Raw genomic sequence first — 8,930 nt, 5'->3', positions numbered from 1 at the left:
GCGGGCAAGATACTCTCAGCAGCTTGCCGGGCTCTCCGAGAGGGACGGAGGAATCGAACCTGGATCGGCCATGTTCAAGGCAAACGCCCTACCCGCTGTGCTGTCGCTTCAGCCTTTCCCAGTATGGAAAAACTAACTTGTCCCACAGAAAGAAAATAAAAGCCTTATATGGAAACAGGGTTCCTGTCCCTTTGCTTCTCTATTAGACATTGAGGCTAAAATCTCCCTCTTGACGCTGTTAGATGCATCCCACAAATGACGGTATGCTGTATTTTTATTTTCACTCAGCTTGAAGTATTTCCCCTTCCCCTTCTGCTCTTTCTCCTCTCCCTCCCCTCCCTGCTCCTTCTGATTGACCTGGGACTTGCCCTGTGCGAGGCAAGCACCTAACCCTGTGCTATCTCTCCCACCCCTTGATTGCTAATCTTAAACGTTCTTTGAATTGGTTCCACCTAGTAACCAATTTGTTGGCAACGATGTGTTCTGAGCCGGTTCTTTCCGCTGGTGGCAGCCAGTCATGCCTACTTCCCCTTCGCTCCGATCCCCCACACAATGCCACAATGCCACAGCTGGGCCAGTGACACGGGCCACTGATACCCAATATGGTAAAGGCAGTGGAGCATTTTTTGCGTGTGTACGTATGTGTGTGTGTGCATGTGTGTGTGTGTTATGTGTATGTGCGTGTGTGTATGTGCGTGTGTGTGTGCGCGCATGTGTGAGTGTGTGTGCGTGTGTGCGCGTGTGTGCGTGTGTGTGCGTGTGTGTGCATGTGTGTATGCATGTGTGTATGTGTGTGCGTGTGTGTGAGTGTATGTGAGTGTGTGGGTGTATGTGTGTGAGTGTGTATGTGTGTGTGCATGTGTGTGTGTGCGCGCGTGTGTGTGTGTTCGAGTGTGTGTGCGTGTGTGTGCGCGTGTGTGCGTGTGTGCGTGTGTGTGTATGTGTGTGCGTGTGTGTGAGTGTGTGTGTGTATGTGTGTGCGTGTGTGTGAGTGTGTGGGTGTATGTGTGTGAGTGTGTATGTGTGTGTAGATGTGTGTGTGTGCGTGTGTGTGTATTCTAGTGTGTGTGAGTGTGTGTGTGTGTGTGTGTGTGTGTGTGTGTGCTGGGGGAAGGTGGCGGAGCGCCAAGAGACCGCTGCTCCCCCGTCACCGTGTAAAGAGCAGCTGGCAAGCGAGGGGGCTTCTGACAAAGCCCGAAGGTTTCCATGAGCGAGGCAGGCCGGGGGCTTCTGTCCCCACCAGCCCCGAGTGTGTGGAGGGCTCCACTCACATCCTTCTGGCTGCCCTGATGCTACCCCAGGCCCTGCTGACCCCAGCGCTACGAGCAGTGCCCGGGCCACTGTCCACTCATGCCCAGTCCCAACAGCGTGGCCGGGAGTTGCTCCCAGAAAAGGGACCCCACCAGCCAGAGAGGAGGGACGGTGGGCACCCACCAGGCTGGGGTTTCACACAGAGATACCCTCTTTTTCTGTGGTGGTCTTTGGGTCACACCTGGCGTGCTCGGGGTACTCCTGACTCTGCACTCAGGAATCTCCTTGGTGGGGCTCGGGGACCGTGTGGGATGCTGGGACTGAATCTGGGTCTGCTACATGCAAGGCAAATGCCTGACCTCTGCCCTGTGGCTCCGGCCCTGAGAAACTCACCTTTCAGTCATCGTGGCCGCTGCTTGTCCACCCTCCGAGACGGCTGCTTGGGGAACCCCGCGGATCAGCCGAGCCCGGAGGCGGGACCCTCCTTCGCTGGCATTGGGGGTGCAGGAGAGAGCAGAGGGGTTGCCCGTCGGGATCTCTCTGGGTTGCTCTTGGCAGCCGTGGACCTGGGGACACTTTCTCTTCTCCTCTCTGGACCTCCATGCCCCCTCTGACGGATGGGTCAGTGCCCGCACGGGCCCCGAGGGGTCAGATCAGGGGAAGGTTCTGGCCTGGCCAGGAAGCGGGGACAGAAGCAGAAGCCTGCCGCGGCCTCTGACCCCCAAGGTACCGGCGAGCGCCTCTTTGCTTGGGCCCAGCAGGATGGCGCAGTTGGTCCAGGCAAGGAAGCCCGGGAGGGGCGAGGGGGCTCCCCCCCCCAACGGCCAGGCCCGTCCCCCGGCCAGAGGCAGCTGCCCCCCGACAGCACAGCGCTGACTCAGGTGCCACCCGTCCACCCTGCTGGCAGGTAAAGATGCCAGCTGAGCACCCTGTTCTCAATGGGTGCCCCACGACCCCGTCCCTATCTCCCCGAGGGGCGACTGTGGCTCAGTCAGGACAACCTCCCCCGCTGGCAGAAACCAGCCAGGCCGCCCCATCCTGGGTATCCGCGTGCCCCTCTCTTACTGGACACGCCCTTGGGGGACCTCGTCAGGGAGGGGGGCTCTGGAGGGATGGAGAGTAGCACCCACCGCTGGCTTCCCACGGCCGCGAGGGAGGCTCAGCTCTGCTCGCATCCTGGCCACTTGTCATAGGCCTGGCCGGGACCAGGGGTTCAAGAGTTCAAGAGTGTTTGTTGAATGACTGGGTGAGCGTGTGGACAGCCGCCTCTCACTGGCCTGGGCACCAGGAGACCAGCTGACCCACTGGCCCTGGACTGACCACATAACAGCTATGGGTCTCGGGTGGTTTTATTTTATCTGTTTGCCTTCCTTTTATTTGTTTTGGGTTTCGGCGGAAGGGTGCACCGTCGGCAATGTTCGGGGGTGACTCCTGGCTCTGCACTGAGAAGCGGCTCCTGGTGGTGCTCTGGGGACCATATGGGATGACAGAGATCGAACCCGGGCTGGCTGTGTGCCAGGCAAGCGCCCTCCCCGCTAGACTATGGCTCTGGCCCCTGTAGCTTAAAACTTGTGGCTAAGTGAGAAGGTTCTGTGGGTCCAGGCATGCGGCTGTGGCAGAGACCACCCAGCTCGGCCCCCTCGCTGTTAGACGGGGTCGTGTGAGGACATTTCGGCCAGTGAGACAAGGACACAACAGCTCCCCGCTGGTCCTGCCCATCCCCAGGACCCTCTCCCAGTCCCCTGCAGCCTCTTCTCCACTTCCGGCCAAAGACGGGGCTAGAGGCACCTCTTGGCCCTGGTGACAATACAGCCTCCAGCTGAGAAGGAGGGGGTCCTCCTGGGTCGTGGCGGGGGTGGGGGCACTGCTGACCATGAAGTGGGCAGGAAACCACTGGATGATCGTGCTAAGCTGCGTGTTTCACCCACACGACAAGTCCCCACCTGGTGGGTGTGCAAGGGTTTCACATTGAGATGGCTATGTCCCCTCAGGGGTGGGGGGGTTCTCCCTGGGCCTGGTTCTGATTTCTGAGCACTGTGAGCATCCCAGCCCATGAACAGTGCTCGAGAGTCTTTGTATGTTCCTAAATCCAGCTTCTCAAGCAAACCAGAATGCCGTGCGGTGGACCCGACCCCAGGACCTAGGGCAGAACCTGGGTGGGTGGGGGGGGGGAGGCGGGGAGGCGGTGCTCCAGGACAGACCCTCAGGGATCCACGCAGCCGCGGGGCAATGAGTTCATCAGACACCTACCCCTTCCCATGAGAGTCCAAGGGCGAGAGTGTCCCCGCAGCTGCCCCTGAGCGCTGACCTTGGCCTCCCGGCCCACACGATGTCGGGCTGTGACCCGGGGGAGCGTTCTCTGGGATTCTGAAGGACCTGCTGGCTCGTCAACCTGAGTGTGCCCTGGACTTTTGAGGGCGGCACTGGACACAGGCCCTTGCCCCAGGCCTGCCCTGTCCCGTCTGGGTGCAGAAAGACGCGGGGGGTGGGGGTGGGGGTGGGGGAACGGCCCCTCCTCTCCTGCCCCTCCTCTCCTGCCCCATCCCGGAAATGCAGGCCTGCATGAAGCAGGAGAACACCTGGGCTCGGAGCAGGGAGGAAGTCGAGGCGGCTGAGAGCCCCAGGGAGGGGGAGCACGGAAGCTCCCCCCATAGCCTCATCCCCGCCAGGTTGCAGGCCGGTGGGCAGCAGGGCTCAGGGTTTGCCTGGGCTGTTCTCCGCAAGGGCCATCAATGGACACCCAGGCCTGTCTTTCCTTTTCTCTTCTCTCCTTTGACTTTTGGACTTCCCCAGCAGTGCTCAGGGCTTAATCCTGGCTCTGTGTTCAATAAGGGCTCTTCCCTGACAGTGCTCAGGGAAGGAAGTATCTAGTGCCAGGAATTTTATTTTATCTTATGTATTTATTTTGCTCCTTGGGTCATACCTGGTGTTGCACAGGGGTTACTTTTGGCTCATGCACTCAGGAATGACTTCTGGAAGTGCTCGGGGGAACCCTATGAGATGCTAGGAATCGAACCCGGGTCGGCAGCATGCAAAGCAAATGCCTTATCTGCTGTGCTATCGCTCCAGCCCCAAGTGCCAGGAATTTTAGACCTGGGCCGGCCCCATGCAAGGCAAGTGCCTTACCCACTACAGTAGCTCTCCCGTCCCCACCAGGAGAAGATCACGGCACAGGGGCTGGAGCAATAGCACAGCGGGGAGGGCATTTGCCTTGCATGCGGCCGACCCAGGTTCGATTCCCAGCATCCCATAGGGTCCCCTGAGCACCACAAGGAGTAATTCCTGAGTGCAGAGCTAGGAGTAACTCCTGTGCATCGCTAGGTGTGACCCAAAAAGCAAAAAAACAAAAAAACAAAAACCAGCAGCAACAACAAAAAACCAGAAGATCTCGGCACAAGAGGAATCCGCCAAATTCTGGGAGCAGGAAAGCAGGTGGCAGGTGGGGACAGTGAGGCTGACCACTGGCTACAGGGCCAGGTGGGGGCCTCTGAAGGAGAGACCAGGTGGCTCCAAGCCCCGGGTACAGCCCTGATGGCAGCGGGGCCGGCTGGCTCTGTGTGGGCCAGTGGGCCAGAGAAGGCACTGGCAGGACACAGCTGTCGTCTGCAGAGCAGGCGGGTGGTTCCCAGCAGGGGCTGGAAATGATCGCCTGAGACAATGCTTACCGATCACGACAATTATTATTATTATATTATTATTATTATTGTTATCATTATTACGCATCACCCTGATTGACAGGCCCGCAGCCAGTCATTACTCTCCTTCTATTCAGTTCACTTCCTTCGTCATGTTCTATTTCCCCTGGGCCAGAAATAGGCTCAAAGATGCACACACACACACACACACACACACACACACACACACACACACACACACACACACACACACACACACACACCCCACACAGGGGCCAAGAGGTGAAGTGGTGGGGGTGGGAGGGATATTGGGTTCACGGGTGGTGGAAAATGGACACTGGTGGAGGGATGGGCTCTTAAACACTGCATGAGGGAAAAACAAGCATGAAAATGTGCGAATCTGTAACTATACCCTCACTGTGACTCACTAATTAAAAAATAAATTAATTTTAAAAAAAGAGGTGAAGTGGGCCATAGTGGCTGCCTACAGCACCCTGAGAGCTAGTTACACCCCCTCCTCACAGGGCCGGCTCTTTCCTGTGGGAGAAAAGCCTAGTTTCCAAAATTAGCTTTTGTCTTCTTGAGCCGTTGAGTCTCCCCTCACTCTTCCTTGCCTATCAGCAATAAGGTATTGCTGCATCTTCTTGCGGTTAACTGTAGGCAGGTGACTATGCAAGTGGAAGGGTGGTGAGGAAATCAGGAAACATCTTTGTAAAAGGAAACATGTCCTCTCTCTTCTTCTTCCCAGATAGTGGATGTGATGGCCAGAGCCCCAGCAGCTAGGCTGGACAATGAAGACAAAGGCCATCTGCTAGGTGGTGAGATTGTAGCCCCGCACTGCCCACCTAGTGACCTCTATTCCATAAGAGAAATAGACTTCTTGTTTGGATTGTTGAGGTTCCAGAGCTTTCTGTCTTGGGCACTTGATTCTAGTTCTGTCTGATACGTTTGTGTTAAAGACAATCCCCCACTCCCACTCCCCCACCCGCCTGTGCCACCACCCCCCCCCCACTTGTCCTTTCTCCTTTCCCAAGAGCTGGGAAGAGGAGAGACGTTCATCAGGACCAAGGGGGAGACCTGGCCAAGCTTTCCCTAGCTCACACCAAGTTTTCAAAACTAGATGCATGAACAACATGGAGGCACTAACATTGACGGGAGGTGGGTGCGAGTTTCTGGCCTTTCTCTGGTCATTGGAGGCTCGAGCAACGTTGGGTCCCTAATTCGGATGGGGCATCTGCCCTCCCCGTCTCCGGGCTCTGCCTTTACGGCTCTCCCGGGAGCTCAGCGTCCGGGCATTAGCCCACACGCTAGGAATGTGTGTGCTTCCGCCCTGACCTCGGAGTGTCTCGGGGCCAGCGGGAGTGAGGTCAGCCTGGGTGTCCCCGCCAAGCTCGGCCTGCATATGTGTCAACGCTATGTGGCAGGGGAGGAAACGAAGGCTCCGAGGGGACATGCCCAGCACCAGGAGGGCTGGCATAGGGAGAGAGGACCCGACACCAGCTGCCTTCTGCATCTGCTCTGTGCCTCTGGCTTCCTAAGCCCTGTCCGCCACTTCCCCGGGGTAAGCCACAGAGCCCAGCAAGGAAAAGCTGCCCCGGTCACATGGCATCAAGTTGGGTCCCTAGCAACCCTGATGCCCTGCAGGCCGGCCACCTCGAAAGTGGGGTCCCTTCTCCAAAATCCTCTGTGCTCGGGGGCAGAGTCGGGCCAGGGCTCCAGGTGACCCCCTGCCTTTGTGACCCAGAGGCGGGTCAGACTCCTGCCGGCTGCCCAGGGCTCTGCCCACAGAGCCAGAGCCGACTTAACCCACCCAGTTTTCTTCGGACTCACAGGCGTGGAGGGCAAAGGCTCCGAAGTTCAGTACAGTCACGCCCCAACCCCAGCTCCACCTCTCATGGTTGGGAGCACTTGAGGCTTGGTTTATCCACTCTGGAGCGGGTCCCATCAGCTTCAGGGCCAAAGGGAGGATTAGGTGAGTTTATGTGTATTATCATTTCTCATGGTGCACATAATAGATGCTCAATAAAGAGAGCGTGCATTGTCACCTGCTCTGTATGTGTGGGATTAGTGTGGTGAGGACAGACTGGCCTTTCCTGTAGGTGTTCACCACCCTTCTGGAACCCGAAGGCAGCCTGAGCCCCACGCAGGATTTTGTGCAGGGCTGGCCACAAAGACACAGAAGTGTCTCCGGGGTAGGCAAGTGACCCAGAGGGACGAAGGTGGACTGAATTTCTGGGACTGTCCCCTCAAATCCTCAAACATTTCTAAGCCCTTTCTCTCCCCTCCAAAGGGAGGCAAGACCTGCTCCAAAACTTGAATAGAGCCGGAGAGATAGAACAGCTGGTAACCACCAACCCAGGTTCTGTCCTCTACACCATATATATTCCCCGAGCACTGCCAGGCGCGCCTCACGAGCAAAGACGCAGGAGTAAAGCCCTGAGCACTGCCCCGGTGGCCCCCAAGTTTTAAAAACTGAATGGAAGAATCACTTTGAAACGAAAATGATCATTTCCCGGGGTTAGCCTGGGAGGTCCAGCCTGAGACGGAGAATGGTATTTCCTGGCATCTGTCGGATACTTGTAACCTCTGAGCTGTTACAGTAGCTAGAGTGACCCTAAGGGGTGACTTGAGAAGCCAGATTTGTTTTTCTCACTCTGTAATCTTCTTGAAACAACCCTTCCACCAAGCTTTTGAAGCTGTGGTAAATGTTACCGAGGCTTTTGTCACAAACTTAGGTCTTTGTTTGAAGAAAAGCTTGAAGCTCCTGGTGGCCTGGCCCCTGGGATGGTGATTCTACAGCCCTCTCTGCCTTCCTTCACCTTTCGGTGGGCCGGAATTGAGTTTTTCAGGCCGGTGATTGAGCGTTGGAATTCTTGCACCCTGGAGAATGTCTTTCCGGGTGAATGAACATGCCGGGTGGACAATGGAATCTGGGGCCAGCAGCCCTGCCCACTGCTCTCAGCGTATCTCAGCACACTCCACTTTGGAGTGGAGACGGGCAGCCCGGATCCCGGCAGGGATCAGCTGACAAGCTCAGTAAATAAGAAGCCCAGCCCGGGGCTCCTGTATTTACATTCAGTTACAAGATGAGTAAGATTGGCGGCTTTAATGTATAACATGGTGGACAACACTGTGTTTCCTGGCTGGAACGTGCTAATAATGCTTAGACCTCACGGAGAACGTCAGTGTTCTCACCTAAACCCAAAGCGAAGACCAGGTGAGGTGGCATGTGTGCTAACTTGGCGGTGCAGGCGTGGGGGCTCGGGCTAGGGGTGGATTCTTTCCCAGGGTAGACCTACATCAAACCAGTAGGTCCGGATGTGGACTGTGTCAAAGCATCAGGGTGAATACTTTAAGGGCCCAACCACTGCATGCGTCAGCGATCCCCCGGTGAAACTACAGTGGGTGGGGACAGGGGTGGGGGAACGAAAACCAAGGAATTATTCACAACGGTGTAGAAAGGGGAACTGCAATATTCCCGCCATATAACCGCAGCCATTATGTAAATTTCTAAGACACACACACACACACACACACACAAACTCAGTTTCTGTGCCGTAATACAAGTGTAGCCATTGTGTTGAGTCAGCGAAAGCCAAGAAACTGTGCATGCAACGTTCCAACTTTATCAGGGGGCCCCTGAGGGCCAAGCCCCCAGCTTCCTGACCCCGAGCCAGAGATCTCTGCCACATCATCTCAGAGTTGCCCCAGGGCCCAGCCCGGGAAGCTGCCTGTCTTGGCCGCCCTCACTTCCTGCCTGCCTTCTGCACTGCCCTCCCCCTGTTTCCCCAGACTTTCTTCCCCAGATAACCTGCAGGTGCTGGAGTCTCACCCTGGACTCTGCTTCTGGGGGCAGTCCAGCCCGGGGCAGAGAGAGCGAAGAGCGGGGCAAGGACTCCAGACGAGCAACCGAAGGGATCTCAGCGCGTCTCCAGAAAGGGGCGGAGGGGATCTGGACGGGGATGGGCGAGGAGCCGGGCACCTACCTGCTGCCGTGGCCCTGCAGGAGAGACAGGGCCGGTGCAGCGACCGCAAACCCCGAGA

Source organism: Sorex araneus, chromosome 5, assembly GCF_027595985.1.
Source record: "Sorex araneus isolate mSorAra2 chromosome 5, mSorAra2.pri, whole genome shotgun sequence".
Lineage (NCBI taxonomy): Eukaryota > Metazoa > Chordata > Mammalia > Eulipotyphla > Soricidae > Sorex > Sorex araneus.
Note: the sequence above shows the minus strand (reverse complement) of the source record.